This window comes from Panthera tigris, chromosome B3, assembly GCF_018350195.1.
Source record: "Panthera tigris isolate Pti1 chromosome B3, P.tigris_Pti1_mat1.1, whole genome shotgun sequence".
Taxonomy (NCBI): domain Eukaryota; kingdom Metazoa; phylum Chordata; class Mammalia; order Carnivora; family Felidae; genus Panthera; species Panthera tigris.
This window is the reverse complement of record NC_056665.1, coordinates 121978635-121999926: the sequence shown is the minus strand read 5'-3', so window position 1 is coordinate 121999926 and position 21292 is coordinate 121978635. Positions and strand designations below refer to the sequence as shown.

Below are 21292 nucleotides of genomic sequence, written 5' to 3'. Positions count from 1 at the left end.
AGCATCATTCTAGCCAGAGCCTTGTGCCATTGAGCTGACAGCATCAGCCCCACACAGCAGTCTCAGCCAGAGCCTCCAGCAAGTACAGGTCAGCACTAAACAGGTCCAGCCTTTACTTTCTCCCTTGCATGGACTCTAACCTCCCTCCTTCCTCACTGAAGACACCCTCCTTATTGAAGAACAGACAGGTTGGGTACCATGAGTGAGGCATGGTATAAAAACCATTGCTGTTGGCATCACACTGACCAAAGATCCAGTATCTGCTTAGTACTTACCAGTCTTGGCACTTGGGCAACTTTCTCTGCTACCCCACTTAGAGGGTGGCTGTGCGGATTACATGAGAAAATACATTTGAACCTTACCCAACGTACTTAATAAAATCTGCTTCCTACCTCTCCTACCATCAGATGATTTTGACTTCCCTCAACTGTACAGAGAACTACAGGAATACACACGTGACTTTTATTAAAGGCCTTACTAACTATAAGCTCCACAAAGGCAGGGACCATGTCTCTTTTATCCGCCATGTACACCCAGTGTCTAGCACAGTGCCTGGCACACATACGTACACAGGCCCCAAATCATTGACTGGCTTGCCCACCTCAACTGATATATAACTAATATGTAGAACACTGTGATGAGAAGCATTCTGAGGCCATATCTGTGCTCAGCAGGAGAGAGCGGTGTGATCAGTTAGCAATACCTGCCAAAAGTGTGAAAAGGAGTAAAGCATCACCAGTGCCTATACTTCTCCTTTCTGGTTCAAACTAACTAAAGTAAAGTAAAGTAAACTAACATTACTTTACCAATGAGGAGTGGGATATCAAAGATCACACAGCCAGTTAATGGCAGTCTTGATCACAAACATCAACTCTAGGTATGAGCATAAGAGAAAACAAGGCTAGCAAAAGCCTGATTTGGAGGATAATGGCAGTCAGTTGAGACCTGCCAAGTCAGTTGAGAACCGGCAGTCAGTTGAGGCCAAGAAACTCCATCCAAGCAGGCTTTCCTTCCAGCCACTGCCCCAAGATAAACATTTCTCCTCAACCCCCGTTAGCAGAGGTAAAAGCAGTCTTCCAGAAGAAATGCTGATGGATAGCACAGACTGAGAAATTTCAATTAGACCCATAGATCAAACTTCCTGTTAATTCCCTCTTACCCACATTGCTTCCCTTCAGGCCAGTTCAGGTGTGTGTGTGCCCCACTCCCTCCGTTTTTGGTAAGTGTCTACCCTCACTCTTCCTCAGACTCCCGGATTCCTCAGTAGATGCAGCCCTCATTTCAGATAGATTCGTCTCACCTCTCAAGATGGCTGCTTGGGAGAAGCAGAGAGAGAGTGATTAGCAAATTCAGCATTCTGATAACCCTTCTATGGGGAAGGATAATCATTTGTTAGCTTAAGTAAATCCCCATGCCTTGATTAGCTGTCTTACTCTGACAAAGAAATGAGATGGGGCTCACTCGAGCCTAGGGCTTGTCATGAGACCTGGCAGGCAAGTGAAAGTCAAAATAGTTTTGTTTTTTTTTTTTTTTTCATTAAAAACTGAGGACTCTCCCCAAGGAGGTAGAGCATAACTTCCTACTTCATCAGTGTTGGTGTGCCTAATGACTTCCTTCCAAAGAGCACACTATAAAAAGGGACAAAAATAATAATAACTTTACATTGGAGAAACCTGATGAACACTATCTCAGCCACATGGTCAAGGTCAGCATTATTAGTGATAAATCATATTGACATGATCTGATGAGAAGGGCACTTCACCTCTGTGGTCTTCCTTCCAAAAACCCACAACCCCAGTCTACTGTTGAAAAACCCCAATGGAGGGACAGTCCACAAAATGCCTGACCAGAACACCTCAAAACTGTCAAGGTTGTCAAAAACAAGGAAAGTCTGAGAAATTGTCCCAGCCAAGAGGAATATAAATGTAATGGGATATTCTAGATGGGATCCTGGAACAGAAAAAGGATATTAGGTAAAAAACTAAGGAAATCTGAATAAAGAGTGGACTCTAGTCAACAACGGTATTTCCTTATCAGTTCATCAATTATAATAAATATGCCATACTACTGTAAAATGTTAATATTAGAGGAAACTAGATGGAGGGTATATGGGAATTATCTGTATTATCTTCACAAATTTTCTGTAAATCTAGAAGTATTCTAAAATAAAATGTTTACTTAAAACAATTGAAGGCAAGGTTCTTAAAGTTCATCTCTAGAACAGCCCAAGCAGATGGCTCTGGAGGCACTTCTGGCAATAGGACTTGTCCACACTCTCCCTCCCTATGAAATGACTTTTTTTCATTGAGCAGCAAATTGGCCTCTTCTTTTCTCGCCTAGAGAACTCAGAACTCTGATCTCAGTTCTGTCCTCTGAAACCCCAGAAAAAAATTTGAAGTCTAGACTCCCTTCTCCAATATGCCCTCAAATGTTTCAGAGTTATGCTTTATCAAATCCAAAGAGACCTGCAAACATATTGCAGTCCCAAACCTTCATTTTTTAAAAAATTTTTAACGTTTATTCATTTTTGAGAGAGAGACAGAGAAAGAGAGAGAGCAGGGGAGGGGCAGAGAGAGAGGGAGACATGGAATCCAAAGCAGTCTCCAGTCTCCAAGCTGCCAGCACAGAGCTCGATGCAGGGCTCGAACTCACAAACCGGGAGATCATGACCTGAGCCGAAGTTGGACAGCTAACGGACTAAGTCACCCAGGTGCCCCCAAACCTTCAATTTATCTTATTTTTAAAGATGTTTTAAAGTAATATCCACACCCAACGTGGGGCTCAAACCTACAACCCCAAGATCAAGAATCACATGCTCCACTGACTGAGCCAGCCAGGTGACCCCCAAGCCTTCATTTTAGAGACAAGGAAACTCAGACCCAGGGGGCAGGAAACTCACTCACAGTCATACAGATGCTGAAACCCAGGTTTGGTACGCCAGTCCAAAGTATTTTTCTTTATGACATGCTGCTTTTTAGAAGAAGGTTAAAATGTGTCCCTGTCATATTACCATTTCCTTCACTGTTATCATAATTGGGGACACCCAGATGTTCCAGTACCCTTCCAGGAAGACCCTCATCAGCTGTGAATGTCTCTTTGAACCTCCTCCACAGTCCTTTCAAGAAGCTGTCAGCATTAGGGGTATTAAAGAAATCAATATCCCCTCCTTCCTAATAGTTGATGTCCCAAATTGAATAGAATGCTCCAGATGAGACCTAACCAATGCCATTCTGTGGTATGAAGTTACAAATAAATAAGCATCCCTTCCTTAAGCAAGCCTCCGATGCACATTGGCTAACTGTCACAGGCACAAAGCATGGATCCTCATTCAGCCTTTTTAGCCAATCAAAATGTCAAAGTCAAAGTCACCATCACTTCATCACCCCATTCCACCTCCATCCTGTCTCTTCCAAAAAACTATTACCCACTGAGAAAGAATAAAGGAAGGAGCTAAGCAAGAACTAACATTCATTGAGGCTGTATAAGGCACAATATATATATTACCCATTGATTCATTCAATTAACATTTATTGAGCACCATGATGTACCAGGACTTGGGGAAGAACTGAGAATACAAACATAAGATACCATCCAGGCCTTCAATGATTTTAGTCCAATAGGAAAAAATATTCATGTCGACAATAAATTGCAGAACCACATGACAAATAATGGCAGCATGAGGTTGGGAGGTAACACCCAATACTTTGTGAGGGATGTATTCTTTGCCTATGACTATATTTTCCAGATGAGGCAGCTGAGGCTTCAAAGAGTTAAGTACCTTATCCAATGAAATGAGTTACTCAATGATTGAGGCAGAGATTTGAATTCAGGAGACATAGCTCTGAAGTCCATACTTTTCCACTATAATAATGCTTCCCAAACTAAGTTATCGATTTGTGCTATACAAAAGGTGTCCTGTGGTCAGTTAAGTTTGAGAATATAGAATACCATGTCTTCCCCTTGGAAATTCAAAATGCCCATATGCATAATAAAGGCTTGGAGAAGTCTTGCAATAAAATAGCTATTTAACCCAATAGTGTCCTAGACATAAGTGGCCACCGAAATATTTTTTCTGAACTTTTTAATTTAACTTATATATAATTGACATAATACTATATTAGTTTCAGGTGTACAACATAATCATTCAATGTTTGTATATATTGTGAAATGATCACCACAATAAACCTAGTTACCATCCATCATCACCCATAATTATAATTTTTTTACTTGTGATGAAAACTTTTAAGATCTACTCTCATAGCAACTTTCACACATACAATACAGTATTGTTAACTATAGTCCCCATGCTATGTATTACATCCCCTTGACTTACTTATTTTAGACCTGGGAATTTGTATTGTTTCACCCCTTACTCTATTTCACTCACCCTGATCCCCTCCCTACCCTATCTCTGGCAACCACATATCTGTTCTCTGTATCCATGCGTTTGGTTTTTGTTTGTTAGGTTGGTTTGGTTTTTTTCTGTTTCTAGATTCCACTCTGAACTCTTTTTTTCAAAGAGTACTTACTAATGTATAGAGAATCAACATTACAAGAATATATACCTCTCTATACCCTGCTGTCATTCCTAAGGTCAGTAAATATCCCTATGGCACACCTGAGAGAAAAAAAGAGAAGCCTAAAGTGGATTCATCAGGTTAGAAATGTGAGCAAGCCAAAACATCCTCTGAATAAATACATAACCATGAGGCTTAACAGAAGGACTTTTAGCCTAGATGACATGAAGGTAAAGATATATCTTGGGCCAAGACAGCTTGGGTTCAGCTCCAAATTCTATTCCTGGGCAATCTTCCAGAGTGTCCTGGGTATCTCTGAGGTCTGGACTTGCAGGAGGCCAAGAGAAGTTCTAGAGATACTCAGCCAAAGAGAGGGAGGGCACAATAAGAGAAGAGAAGGACATTTGGCAACGCAAGACAAGAAGAAAAGTAGGATAGGAACTGGTCGGGAAAGGTAAGCTCCTTGGAGAGGAGAGAGGTTAAGTGTTACCTTGTTATAGCAGCAGTGGCATCCAGGCACTGCTGTGGTCATATAGCACTGTATTTGTTTCCTTTTTCCTTATCCAATCACTCTACATCAGGGTTTCTAAACAATAGCACTGTTGACACTTGGGCCAGCCAATTGTTTAGTGGGGGAAGGTGTACATTGTACATTGTAAGGTGTTGAATAGCATCCCTAGCCTCTACCATATTCCAGAATTATATGCCAGGAGCACCAAAAATGTCTCCAGATTTTGCCAAATGTCCCTTGGGGCAGAGGGTGGGGGTGAAGAGTGGGGAACAGAGGAGAATCACCTCCAACTTTGAACCACTGCCCTAAACAGTTCTTTGGCATCATCACCACGCCATGCTACCAAATAAACTCCAAGTAAGCAATTAGCCTGCAAAACAAAGACATGACCTCTCCTGAATAGTATCACCTGGGTCTCAAGCTGCTTTCCAACCTCTTACTGCTTTCCCAGTTTTTACTACCAGGTCATGTGACTTCTGCTGACTCATGAGGGCCCTTCTCAAATCTCATCAATTCCTTCCATGAAGTCTTCCTGTCAACTTGAGTCAGCTGTGAACCTTAACCTTCCTGCTCTATCCTACAATTCATGGTACAACACTGTTAGCAAGGGTGCATGATTGACTACAACTGTTCATGGTACAGCACTGTTAGCAGGGGTGCATGATTGACTACAGCTGAACATCTATATATATTTGATCTTGTGCTGTCCTGTAACTCATTTTCAGTGAGCAAACATTGATAGAGCATGTATGATATATAAGATACCATGCTGGTGCAGTGGGACACAGAGACACAGGATATGATCTTTCCCTGTAAGAAGTTCACAGTCTCAGGGGAAGATAGACCCAGAAGTTACAGCTCTACACAGCTGCTTGTTTTGTCTCCTCTGTGGGTCCCTGGGTATAAATGCAAAAGTCTAATCCTTCTTTGGTGTCCACCACAGTGCTGAGCACACGGCAGGTGCCCAAGAGATTGCAGTGAACTGGAATCAGTGAGGAAATAGAGCTTCTGTAAGACCATATCTCCATGAAGGCAACTGATATCTACTGGGTTTCCACTGGGCATCTTCTTTCATGAAGATGTTGTTCAGTCAGGGCAAAGATATGCAAACAGTGGTTGTCTTTATTGAAAAAAAATAAAAAGACAGCAATCCTATGTAAGTTACCCTGACTTCCTTTAAAAACAAAAACAAAAACAAAAACAAAAAAACATTTACTGCATGAAATCCAAAAATCTAGGACCCACTGCTTGAATAGGCAAAGTACAAAAAGGAAAGGTGGGAGGGCAAGATACACATTTAAACACTTTGGAAATTATGAAGACTTTGCAAAAATAACTATTGACAACAAATAGACTAGGGAATACTTGGAAAATGTGAAAATGTACAGAACAAGCAAATTGTAAGAGTCTGCATTACTGAGTCTTTGGGGGAATATACTAATGCTCTAACATTTTTGAAATTGATGGGGAACACAAGGACAAAAGGAATGTGGGAAGACAGATGGAGGTATTCGCTGTCTAAAGCCAGAAAAAACAAGAGCCCTAAATGGCCATGGTTTAGGAAAACTAGCTCTAGCATTTCCAAGAAACAATGGAATGGAGTTTAAAATGTTTGAACAACAAAGATGAATAGTGGACACAAGCTATAATAGCAAAGACACAGCTACCATTTTGAGTCAGAGGATGGAATCCACAGGTGTCAAAGCTCAGAGACACCCCCCCCTCCCCCAATAAATAGTAGCAGGAGTTTTTAGTATATCATTGACATATTAAGTTCCCCTGGCCCTGTAACCTCTTTCCTTCCTCTCCTTGGACTTGAATTAGTATCACAGGTGGCATTTATACACAAGCCTTGAAAAGAACCAAGCTGGTGACTTGACAAGAAAATTACCCAAGAATTCTATCCTTACCACTCACTCAACAAAATTGAGAGTGGTACCAGATCCAGAGCGGCAAATGGAGCTCAGGCACATCTGTTTCAAAAGGCACCTCTGTCTAGAGTTTACAGTTCTAAAACCCACTTCAGGACACGCTCCACTACCCTCTCCTTCAACCACAGCACAGCCCAGCCCATCACAGTTCTCCAGCTTCAAGACACATTTTCCTGCTCACCCTTGCAGACACCAAAAACTCAGGAATATGGATATGCCAGCAGAAGTTCTCCCCTTGTAGAATTGGGGCCCAAGAGCCAAAGCCCTATGTCAGGAGGAGGAGTGGTGATGACTTATATCTGATGGGCCAAGGGGCAGGGTAAGACCAAGGCCCTCCCACAGCAGGAGCCCATCAACCTTAGGTGGAAGGATTCAAACCAAGAGGCCGTAAAGACAACATTATGTTAGCCAAGTCCAAACTTTGCCCAAATGGCACACGGCCTTTGACACAGTTACTTTCAGGTGGCAGCTCCAGTTCACCCAGCCCTGAGAAAGTTAGGGCTTCACGGAAGAGTTGCACCAGAAAGAAGCACAAATCTCAAGGCCAGCCCCAGCCCAGAGATGTATCCAGCCCTGGAACAGGAGAAACTGTCTCTCTTGACCAGAATGTAACCACTCAAGAACTTGAAAATGAGAAAATGAGCCTGTCTTTTACAGTCAGGGCAAAGATATGCAAAGCCTACCTGGTGATATTAACATATCTATGGATGGAATGTGTGTGTACATTAAAGAAGAAATTCTCTTAAGGCAGTTGTTTTATCAAATTGCCAGTCCTTTCTCCTTAGTAGGTGGTAAAATGTATGAGGGGGTTAACAGTATTTTCATTTTATCTTATTTTTTAATTTGCATCCAAATTATTTAGCATATAGTGCAACAATGACTTCAGGAGTAAATGCCCCTTACACATTTAGCTCATCCCCCCCCACACCACAACCCCTCCAGTAACCCTCTGTTTGTTCTCCATATTTAAGAGTCTCTTATGTTTTGTCCCCCTCCCTGCTTTTATATTATTTTTGTTTCCCTTATGTTCATCTGTTTTGTCTCTTAAAGTCCTCATATGAGTGAAGTCATATGATACTTGTCTTTAATTTCGCTTAGCGAAATACCCTCCAGTTTCATCCACATAGTTGCAAATGGCAAGATTTCATTCTTTTTGATTGCTGAGTAACATTCAGGTATATATATACACCACATCTTCTTTATCCATTCATCCATTGATGGACATTTGGACTCTTTCCATACTTTGGCTATTGTTGATAGTGCTGCTATCAACACTGGGGTGCATGGTTAATGGTATTTTTTAAGTGAAATAGAAGATATAAGAATGCACCACACATGATAATAAGTATTGCTTCCACTAAGTGTCTGTGTGTGTGTGTGTGTGTGTGTGTGTGTGTGTGTACACATGTATAGTAGTCTCAATTTAAAATGTATATCTTGGGGGGCACCTGGGTGGCTCAGCGGGTTGAGCATCCGACTGTTGATTTTGGCTCAGGTCATGATCTCATGGTTTGTGAGTCAAGCCCTAACAGTGCAGAGCCTGCTTGGGATTCTCTCTCTTTCTTTCTCTCTTTAAAAAAGAAATAAATAAACTTTTTTTTTTAATCTCTGGCAAAAATTCCTGCAGCACAAGTTTTTCCAAAGTCGCTTCTGGTGTTGAAATATACATGCAATGTGCATAGTTACATATACTCCCCTCAAGGCAGCCAAAAACCTCAGCCCTAAAAGAAATTTAAAGGAAAAACATCAGTCCCCAAATGCATTAGAAATGGAATCTCTCCCATGAGGCTGGACATGCTTTCGAGATGTGATTCTCCAAGTGTGCTTCCCAGACCTTATAAGAAATGCATACTCTCAGCCTCACCCACACCTACTGAATCAGAAATGGTGGAGGTGTGGCCCAGCCATGTGTGTTTGAGAACCACTGCTTTGGAGAAACTTACCAAGGAGGAGACAAAAATAAAAGCAACAGCAGTCCAGGCAACAGCTCACATGAAGAGCTGTGCTCATGATACCCACTGGGCTACACCATTTAACACAGAGGCTGAAGAGCTCAGATTCTGTAAACCCACAGCCTGGGGCTTGAACCCCAGATCTGATACTTGATGGCTGCTACTTCCTTTAACCCTTGCATCCTCATCTGCAAGTTGTTCTCAGAACTCAGTGACACATTCCCTATAAAGCACTTAGCACAGAGCAGCTCACTGAGAACCGATATCCTGGAAGAAACTCAAGCAAGTCTATCCCCTCTGAGAGTATCAATATCTCTATGGTTTTAGCAGCCTTTGGAATAGCGGTCTTCAAATTGGGGTACACAGACCCTTGGGAGTATAAGCAGACTTGGTTTGGGAGCACTGATAGATTTATGAGGATCAATTTCCAAACCCTCAGTTTTCTGACAGACTCTCCTCAAATTGATCTGCCTGAACTGGGGGCATCAGGCAAGTTCTCTTTCCTGACCTTCTCTTTCACAGAAGTCTTCCTCCCACTGATCAAAAGAAAGACATAGTTCTCATTCATCCCAAACCTTAATAGGATCCGGCCTGCAGTATAAACTTCCAGGGCTCCAAACAGAGGGTGTAAATAGACATATTTATGTGAATGTCTCTAATGAGCGGGTAACAAAACCATTTGCAAGTGAACAACTCAAATGACTGGTTACCTGTCCTTTTCCAAGTCACATGTTTTCAACATAATCCAAGAAAGATCTAACTGAACTATCAACTGATAGATCACTAAAAATAATTTTTGATGATAGATCACAATGTGATTTTAATATATGACTTCAACATACTCAAAATAATTCAGATAAAGAAATATTCCTTATATTTCCATCTACTGCTATGAACATTTTCCTCTACTTATGTGAACATTTTCAGCACTTGTGTCTTAATAAACAAAAATAGGATTGTAAGTAAACTTGTCTCATCCTAGCAGTAAGTAATATTCATCTACAGGTAGATGAAATAATTTTTAAAATTCCTATCCATCCCCTACAGATGCATTTCTAATGAATTTCACTTTTTATATTTAATAATTATATATTAAAATGTATATTTATGTTGTTTCTCAACTGCATAGTAATAATTATAATGATAATTCAATCCAGAAGAAATGTTTCAATAGTTAAAGCCTTTTAGTCACGTGAAATATTTTCAAATGCTATTTCAATTTATATGCATGTTATTGTTGCAGAGAAGTATGATACTGAAATCAATAAAAAACTTTCAAGCATAAAAATACATTACATTAGGATAAAATTCTGTGGGGAAAGCAGAATGAAAATGTAAGTTAAGGAGAAAAGAAATGATGTAAAAATGTCTGACTACTGAAGAAAATCTTGTTTGGGTATTTATAAACCAAAGGTAGTAGTATGATGATATTTAGACTTCATTGGGAATTGAAAAAGAGCAAACAAAGGTTTATTCTTAAATGTCATTATTTAAAATATGCCAAAAATTACACTCTTTGCAACTATGTAAAGTTATAATGGGAAACTAGACATCAAGTTAAAAACATGCAAGGGGGTACATTGTCTCTCAAAATCCTTTCAGGGGACATGCAAGGAAAAAATTCTGAAGACCTCTGCTCTGGAAAACCTCCTCCTTCTCCTCTTTCTTCAATAAGTAAACATTTTTAAATATAATTTATTGTCAAATTGGTTTCCATACAATATCCAGTCCTCATCCCAACAATAAGTAAACGTATTAAACAGAACTGATGTTCTCAGTGCTGAAATGGACACTGAGAAGCTTCCCAGAGAAGTAATCAGCATCGTCTGTTTTCAAAACTCATCATCTAGTTGAACCAATTTGGATATTCCAGTTACTCTTACTGTGTAACAAGCTAACCCAAAACATGGTGACAGAAAAACATCATTGGATTATGGTTTCCACATAATCCAAGGAGGACCTAACTGAGCTGTCAGCTGGTAGATTAAAAATAATTTTTAATGCTTAACTCTAGAGAACAAACAGATGGTTACCAGAGGGGAGGTGGCTGGGGGGATGGGTGAAATAGGTGATGGGGATTAAGAGTACACTTATTGTGATGAGCACTGAGTAATGTATACAATTGTTGAATCACTGTATTGTACACCTGAAACTAACATAACACTTTATGTTAACTACACTGGAATTTAAAATAAATAAACAAATAAATAGTTTAAAAACAATCATTGTGAATGACAGACCACTATATGATTTTAATATACGACTTAAGAGAAGCTCATAATTAAAACGTAACAATATTCCTTACATTCCTCAGATTCTGTGGGTCAGGATTTCAGATGGGGTCCCGCAGGAATGGTTTGTCTCCACTCCACCATGACTGGGGCCTCTACAGAGGAAACAAACAGCTGAATGCCTCAAACACCTAGGAACTAGAACAGCTAAACCTGGAGGATCTACTTTGAAGTGGCTTCTTCACTCATGTGTCTGGTATTTGGGCTGAGCTAACCAAAGACTAGACTCAGATGGGACTGATGGCCAGAGTACCTTCACATGTAACCTTTCCATATGGCTTTGGCTTTTCACAGCACAGAGAGCAAGCATCCCAAGAGAATTAAGTGAAAGTTGCATGGCTTTTTATGACCTAGCCTCATGCAGGAATCATGCAATGTCACTTCTGCAGTACTCAGTTGGTCAAAATAGTCACCAGATTCAAGGAAAGGAGACACAGACCCCATCTCTCAATGGGAGGAGTATCAAAGAATTTGCGGTCATATTTTTAAACCACCACATTGGTTCAGGTGAGGTGTGGATTTTTTTTTTTGCAACTTACATTCCTAACTGATAGACAAGATGATATAAGATAATATAAAGTAGACATGATGTTGAACAGTGCAAGTAGGCTGTTGACCTCAAAGTAGGAAGAAGTAAAACAGATAAAGCCTTCATCGTAAACAAACGCCAACTGAGGGCCTATAAGTACACAGCCCAGAATAAAATGCCAAGAGGACTGAATAAATACTGTAAGACTCAGTATATATCTCCAATGCTAGAAATGAGTTCAAATCTCAACCTTCTATCCACAAACAGCATGGCTTTGGAAAATCCTAGCTAAGCCTTGGTTTGTAGATCATAAAAATGGAGAGCATATACCAGGGTTGTGGTGAGGCCTAAATAAAATAGTATGAGAAGAGCCTAGTATGGTGCATGGCACTCAGTAAGTGCTCAATAAATGCTGTGCATTTGTTTATTCACTCAAAGAACCTACACATGTGGGAAAATTGAATGAGCATCCACCATTAAATTGACAGAGAATTAATATTCTCCAAACATAAGTCAGAGCTCCAAAACTCCCTTATGGGTTCAGCAGACTTAACTGAAATTTATGTAGTGCAAAGCTTAGAGGGCTTAGACCAATTTTCCCAGAAGAAAATTAAAACAGACTTTAGAAGATCTTCTGATATCCAGGTGAAGAGCCAAGTCTTTTGCCTGCAAAGCTCATCCCCACCATTTCTGCCAATTTGGGAAACTCTGTATCATTTCTCATGAGAAGCCAACTATCCCAGTCTGGGCTACTTTCTCTAAACATTAGATCTGAATTGATTTATTTTATCCCTAAATGCATTGGGCCACAATCTTCCTGAATGGATTAAGTCAGATCTTCTATTTTTAGCAGCTGGCTTATTCAGTCCATTTCCCTACTATAAATACCTACCTACACTTGTTTTTAAGTAGAATTCTTTTGTCTTCTGATTGTCCCAGTCGAGATTAGAGGGGGAAAGGTGAGGGAGAATGCAAAATGGGATAATGGAGAGAAAAAGAGGGACTTTCACAGACTCCAAGATCCACAGCTGACTGGATGTGGGAGAGAGCCAAGAGGTTCTCACCCTTCTCCACATATTTCCTTGAGAATTTGGCAGTTGTTCAGGACTTAGAGGAGCCATTCAGGCTCTCTCCTACCCTCTTATCTACTGGAAATTTCCTTTTCCCAGTCTCATGTCTCAGTGCCGCTGCTCAGAGCATATGGACAGTGACCCCAGCTTCCAAGACAGACCAAGAGACATTTTTTAATCCTTGGTCTTAATGCTCTCAAGTCAAAATAAATTTTCATAGTATCTCATACCCATATCCTTGGAGTCCCAAAGAAGGGGGACACTGAGCTTTCACCAAATACTGATCAAACTCCTAATGAGCTCAAAGCACTAAAAGGAAATAGGCCAGAGTCAGATGAAGGAGTGGGTCCACCAGGCAGCTGCCTTCTGTGCTGGTACACATAAGGAAATGTGTACTCATCTGTCACCAGGGCGCTTGCACACCACAAAACTTAAGGCAGTGGAGGAAAAAATGGAATTTCAAAGCACTTCTCAGAAAAACTAGAAGGAATACCATAAAACAATCCTGGAGATATGACTAAGACACCTAGGAGCCATGCTTTTGATCATGAATATTTGTCATTTTAGGGGAGTCAGCATCTAAGTGTTCTCCCTATTTTGGGGTTTCTACTAATAGTCCTCCTTCTCCCTTTATTATCCTCCTTTATTATCTCAGTTTTCAGCTCCTCCTCCAGACTAAAGCTGAACAAATATTTGATTTGAACAAATAAATTGATACAAGGGGGCAAGAAATTATCAATAGTCCACCAAGATTCCCATGTGTCTCAGTCTGGACACTCCCCTCAAGGATCTCAGAGGGTTACAAAACACACTTGTCCACCCACGTTCAGGCACCAAGGCACCACTGTAATCCAACAGCAGCCAATGGGGAGTAGAGTCTCCTGACCTCTTGATGATGCATGAAATGCAGATGTGCCTCAAATAGTAGAAAAGCGAAAAGTATTCATCAAATGTTTTCAAAAACAATTCATACATGATGATGAAGTGGCGTTTATCTTGGGGTAAAGTTGGAAGTTTAAGAAAGAATGACATAGACAAGGTAGCTGCCATTCCTGCCTCCACCATGCCTCTAACTCCCCAATCCCACCATCACAGTATCCACCATTACTTATTGGGTAAGTATGGAATATTATACTAAAATAGAGATAATTGAAGAATGTACCTATGGAGTTATATATAAGGGTAGACAAAAAATTACAAGTCAACTGGTAGCCAAGAAGAAAATCAGACTAGGAAGTAAAGAGGAAGATGTTCCTAGTACTATAATTCAGGAAATTTCTTTATTAAAAGAAGTTTGTCATTCAAATATAGTCAGTCTTCAAGATATGCTTATACAGGATTCCAGGTTATATCACATCTTTGAATTCCTTGGATCTTAAGAAATACTTGGATCCCATCGCTCCTCGTCAGTTCATGGATTCTTCACTTGTTAAGGCTTATTTGTACCAAAAATTAAGTGTTAGGACTTCACCAAGATGAAAAGCTTCTTCACAGCAAAGGAAGCAATCAACAAAACTAAAAGGCAGCCTACCGAATGGGAGAAGATAGCAAATGACATATCTGATAAAGGGTTAGTATCCAAAACCTATAAGTAACTTATCAAACTCAACACCCAAAATATAAATAATCCAGTTAAGAAATGGGCATAAGACATGAAGAGAGCCTTTTCCAAAGAAGACACCTGGATGGCTAACAGACACATGAAAAGATGCTCAACATCACTGATCGTCAGGGAAATATAAACCAAAACCACAATGAAATACCACCTCACCCCTGTCAGAATGGCTAAAAGTAACAATACAATAAACAATAGGTGTTGGAGAGGATGAGGAGAAAGGGAAACCCTAAACCCTCTTGTACTATTGGTGGGAAGGCAAACTGGTGCAGCCACTGTGGAAAACAGTATGGAGTTGCTTAAAAAGTTGAAAATAGAACTACCGTGGAGCACCTGGTGGCTCAGTAGATTAAGCATCAGGCTCTTGATCTTGGCTCAGGTCATAATCTCATGGGTTAGAGAGCTTGAGCCCCACATAGGGCTCTGCGCTGATAGAGCAGTACCTGCTCAGGATTCTGTCTCTCCCTCTCTCTGCCTCTCCCCCACTTATGCACACATGCACATGCTCTCTCTCTCAAAATAAATAAATAAACTTAAAAAAAATAGAACTACCCTACAATCTGGCAATTACACTAGTTGTTTGCCCAAAGGATACAAAAATATAGATTCAAAGGGGTATATGCACCCCGATGTTTATAGCAGCATTATCAACAATAGCCAAACTATGGAAAGAGTCCAAACATCCACCAACTGATGAAAGGATAAAGAAGATGTGATATATATACATACACACACACACACACACACACACACACACAATGGAATATTACTCAGCCATCAAAAAGAAGGAAATCTTACCATTTGCACTGATGTGGATGGAGCTAGAATGTATTATGCTAAGCAAAATAAGTCCATCAGAGAAAGACAAATACCATATGATTTCACTCATATGTGGAATTTAAAAAACAAAACAGGTGAACATATGGGCGGGGGGAGGAGGAGAGAAGAGAGGCAAACAAACCACAAGAGACTCTTAATGATAGAGAACAAACTGAGGATTGCTAGAGGGGAGGTGGGTGGAGGATGGGCCAGATGGGTGATGGGTATTAAAGAGGGAATTGTTATGATGAGCACTGGGTGTTGTATGTAATGATGAACCACTAAATTCTACTCCTAAAACCAATATTGCACTGTATGTTAACTAAATAGAATTTAAACAAAAATTAAAAAAAAAAAAAAAAAAAGGACGTGTTTGTACCAAATCATTCAAGGGATGTTGTTTTGTCCCTCTAGAATAGCTCCCCACGGAGACTTAAAACCTTGAAATCTATTGGCCACAAAGGAACAACTAAATTGGCTGGTCTGGGCCTTGCCAGAGCTTTTGGAATACCTGTCAGAGCATATATACATGAGGTAGTAACACTCTGGTATAGTTTTGCCCAAGTATTGCTGGGGTCAGCTCTCTATTCAACTCCAGTTGACCATATTTGCAGAATTAGCAACTAATAAGCCACTTTTCCATAGGGATTCAGAAATTTATCAAGTCTTCAGGATTTTTAGAGCTTTGGGGACCCCCAATAATGAAGGGTGGGCAGAAGTGGATTCTTTAGAAGACTGTAAGAGTAAATTTTCCAAGTGGAAACCAGGAAGTCCAGCATCCCATATTAAAAACTTGGTTGTAAATGGCTTAGATTTGCTTTCAAAAATGTTAATCCCAACAAACAAGTTTCTGGCAAATGACATTGAATCATCCATATTTTAATGATTTGGACAATCCTATTGAGAAGATGTAGCTTTCTGACAAAAAATTTCCACATGCTGTCTCAAGAACAGATAGCTATATTTTTACTGTTACCTCTATTTTTGTCTCATGTGTTCTTTTCTATGTTGTAAAACTTAAGCTACACTTCATCATCTAATTTCAAAAGTGTAACTTAAAAATGTAAATATTGTTCTATATCAATTTAAATATAGTAATTCTGTGTATGAGTGTAGATCTCACTGTAACAAACTGTAACAAGTATTTGTTACTATAATAAAACTATAAATCTAGTATTGATGACAGGAATTAGGGGGCAACATTTTTTTAAACCTGTCAGTAAACTAAGAGCAGACGAAAACTTCCCCAACCTGATAAAGAGCAGCTCCAGAAAACCTACAGCTGACACCAATACTAATGGTGAATGACTGAGTGGCTTTCCCCTAAGATCAAAAACAAGGCAAGAATATCTGCTTTCACCATTTTATTCAACATTATACTAAAAATCCTAGCCAGTTTAATAAGGCAGTAGAATAAATAAAAGGCATGTATATTTGAAAAGAAGTAAAACTGTCTTTGTCACAGATGACATGATTGCCTATGCAGAAAATCCTAAAATATCTGCAAAAGAGCTGATTTCAGCAAGGACACAGGATACAAGGTCTATAAAAAAAATAGAATTTCTATATTCTAGAAACAAAGGATTAGAAATTATAATAGATACCGTTCATTTAAAAAAAAAACACTGCTGTATTAGTTTTCAATTGCTACAAATTAGCAGCTTGACACAACAAACATTTATTATCTCACATAGTTTTGGAGAGTCAGGAATCAGGGAGCAGTTTCAGGGGGCAGCATAGCTCGGGGTTGTCATCAAGATGTTAGCCAGGGCTGCACTCATCTGAAGGATCTACTTCCAAGATCACTCATTCACATCTTGCTGGTAGAGGCCTCAGTTTCTCCTTTATGAAGGTCTCATTTCTTCACCACGTTGGACCTTCCAGTAGATCTGCTCCAATGTCTTTCAGAGCAAGCAATACAAGAGAGAGCAATGAAACAGCTGTAATGCCTTTGGTCACTTAGTCTCAGCAGTGGCCTCCTGTCACTTCTGTCATACTCTCTTGGTCACACAGATCAACCCTGGTACAAAGTGTGTGGAGGGTGAGGGGTTCTATACAAGCGCATGAATACCAGGAGGGAAGGAGCATTTCAGGCCAATCTGGAGGCTGGCTACCACAAATACCACTTATAATAGCATCAAAAGACATAGAACACTTCTGGATAAATTTAACAAAATATGTGCTAAACCTCTACACTGAAATGACAAAATAATTACTGAAATATCTAAAGAAGGCCTAAATAAGTAAAGATATATACAATGTTTATGGATTGAAAGACTCAATATTATTAAGATGTCAATACTTTTCAATGTATTGGGATTCAATGTAATCTGAATCACAACGCCACCAGGTTTTTTCTTAATAGAGATTGACAAACTGATAGTGAAATTTGTATGTAAATGTTAAGAACTTAAAATAGCCAAAACAACTTTGAAAAGAAGAACAAAGTTGGAGGACTTAGACTACCTCCTACACTGCAGCCTAAAATAGTGTAAGAACTACACTATTTTAAGATTTACCATAAAGCTACAATAATAAAGACAGTGTGCTATTAACATAGGATAGACATATAGATCAATGGAACAGAACAAAGAGTCCAGAAATAGGCCCACTCATATATGGTCAATTAATTTTTGACAAAAATGCCAAAGAAATCCAATGGGGCAAATTTTTCAACAAATGTTGCCAGGACAATTGAATATCCCAGGAAGAAAATAACCTTGAACATTGCCTTACACTATACACAAAAATACCTTAATATTGATCACTGGCCTAAATATAAATGCTAAACTAAAAAATTCTAGAAGAAAGCAGAGAAGGAAAATGTTATGATCTTAGTATAGGCAAATAATTCTTAGACAATACACAAAAAGCACTTATTCCAAAAGGGAAAAAATTTGATAAATTGGACTATATCAAATTTAAAGTTTCCTATTCTTTGAAAAACAGCATTAAAAACAAACAAAAAGAAAATGCAGAAAAAAATATTTGTAATACATGTATCTGTCAAAAGGCTTATATTTGGAATATATAAAAAACTCTTATAGCTTAATAATAAAATATTAACTCAAAAATAGGCAAAAAAAAAAAAACCTTGAACAGACACTTCACAGAAGAAAAAATATAAGTAGCAGATATACAAATGAAAAGGATGCTCAACATCATTGTCATCGGGGAAAGGCAAATTAAAACTCCCAGATACTACTACCACCCACTAGAATAGCTAAAATTAAAAAGAGAAACCATACCAAGTGTTGGCAAGGGTGTAGATCAACTAGAAGTCTCATACTTTGTTGGTAGAAATGCAAAATAATACAGCACTTGGAAAAATTCAGTGATTCCTCATAAAGTTAAATATTCACATAGTATCTGACCCAGCAATCCTTTAGGTAAATTTACATAAGAAAAATGTGAACGTAGGTCTGCACAAAGACTGCCTGCAAGTGTTCATAACTTTTTCATGATGGCTTTTATTCATAAGAACTCAAAAGTAGACAACTATCTGCAAGTCCATCAAAAGGTGAACGGTGAATAAATTGTGTAATATCCCTATAACAGAATATAGCTCAGTGTTAAAAAGGAACAAAACATCGACGTAAAAAAAGATCAAGAGGAGGGGATATACTGTAAAAAGCCAGTGGGGACTTGATGGACACGTTCTATGTCTTGACTTTGGGGGCAGTTGTGTGGGTGCATACACTCAAGGAAATTTATTAAAGTGTACCCTTAAAATAGGTACATTTTATTATATGTAAGTTATACCTCAATAAAAGTAATTAAAACATTGTTAAAAATATATTCATATGGTTAAAAAACAGCAAGTAAACACTGAAAAATTAGTACACTTTCATCAAATGTCCAGACCTCCAAATACCCCATCTCTCTACCCAAAGGTAATCTCCAGTGATTTCATGCCTTATTCAAAAACTGTGTGTATATGTGTATACACCTCTACACTGGTATTTGTATATGGATATTTATATAGATATATGCACACAAATGCACACATATACTTTGTTTATATACAAGTAGACATATTTCTATTATAGCAGCTGCTTTTTGGTGCCTAATATTCCCTTAGACCACCTCTGATTTCTGCTGCAACTCCCATGATCAGTCCCTTCCTTGTACACTGACAAGAGTCCCACCTTGAACACTACCACTTTCTCCAAAGTCACAGGAGCCTAGTCAGCCAACAGGGAGAGGCAGCCTTTAGCAACAGGAGTTAAATCCCTGGAACACCCCAACTAATACAGGATGGGTTTGGTTAATAAACGCCCCAGTCTTCCTTCTTGCCAACAGATAGGCAATTCTGGGAGACAGGCATTCTGTGTGTTTTCCAAAGGTCTGGACTTAGGCTTCCTTTACCTATAGCAGCAACTCAATAATACAACTTGGGTGGGTTTCTTTGTTTTGGGGGGGTTGGGGGGGTTGTTTGTCATTTTTGCATTTTCTATCTCACTGTCTTCACCCTCTCACTGATTTTTTCTGGGGTTATTTCCCAAATAAACCACCTGCACCCAAGTCTCTGTTTGAGGCTCTGCTTTCAAGGGACCCCAAAGCAAGACATGCACACACCTTGTTTTTTCACTTGATATATCTTATAGGTTGCACGATGTCAGCCCATACAGTCTGTCCTATTGTGTCTCATGACTGTGCAGTTCTCAACTGCATGTGTGTACCATGGGTTTTATAACCATCCCCCATCAGTGGATATTTAAGTTGTTTATTGTCTTTTGTTATTGTATACAATGTTTGTTTTAAAAGATCCCTAGGCACGTCTTTATAAGATAAATTTCTTGAAATAGAATGGATAAGGCAAAGGGTGTTCTTGATAGTCTTTAAATAGGATAGTTCTTTAAATAGGACTATCTGATATAACTCATATAACTCAGGATACTGATACAACTGATATAACTCAGGACTCTCTGATATAACCCTGATATAACTCAATGGTAAAGTCTCACCTGTACACACAGTTTTTCAGTCACAAATCCAATGTGTAATTATGTGCAGTTATCCCTATCAGAGTTGATGCTAGGCCACAACCCAATACCCTAAGCCTCCTTCTGCTCAATTCTCTAGTCCCCTTTTCTATGGGATCCACCTGCCATCTCACTATGACCTCAAACACAATCAGGAAGAGGCTCTGAGACAGAGTAAGAACACAAACTAAAACAGAGAGAAGTGGCAACGGGCAGAATATGTATAAAACCACTAATTGACTGCCAGAAATTTTACAAAATAGTTCTACTATTCACAGAAGGAAGAAAGAGCACTAAGAGTCAGGAGGCCTAGACCCCAGGTTCTAGCACTCCCTCCGCCAAACCAAGTGGTTTGATAAGGTAGTTCTCCCCATGCCTCAGTTTCCTCATTTGTAAAATGAAGGGGTAGGCCTAAATTATTCTCTGTAAAGTCCTTCTCACTCTGATATTCCAAATTTCTATGACCCACGCAGTTTGTAGAAAGGGCCACCTAATACTCCTATCAAGTACTGAATCTAGAATAATTCCAAGGTATCAATCCAGCCACCATCTATCAAAAAAAACCTCTTTCAACCACAGGCAGATGCTAGAAACTACTGTGTAAGCCGCAAATCACTTGAGATCACAACAGAAATGCAAATATCTCAAGAACAAAAGCAAATATCCCCTGAGAACAGGGGATATTTCCTTGTAACATTCAGTAGGAGTGGAGTTCTGCAGACCACACTTTGGGAACAATGTTCTAACCGCACGGGCAGCTGGAGTTCAGGTTTTAGAGTCAGGAGGACCTGAACTTACATCCGATTTCCTCCATACATGCATATGGCCTGGAACTAGTTGTTCTGTAGAAATTGAGGCAAATAAGCAATGTTATGAGGTTGCTGTGAGAACCAGAATAGGTGATAAATAGTGAACTTGGGTCTCATGCTTCCAAAAACCGTGGTAAGGGAGTCAGTTGAGGGAGCCAGGTTAACCTATACACACACACAAATACATATTTTTAAGAGCTAAATACTTGCTACAGATTGAATGTTTGTCCTCCCCTATTCATATGTTAAATTCTACCCCCAAT

The 21292-nt window shown here is 39.4% G+C and overlaps 1 pseudogene; it reads left to right on the top strand.

Moving 5' to 3' along the window:
- Positions 1-13922: 13922 nt before the first annotated feature.
- On the top strand, positions 13923-16149 carry LOC102964872 (annotated as a pseudogene).
- Positions 16150-21292: the final 5143 nt, after the last annotated feature.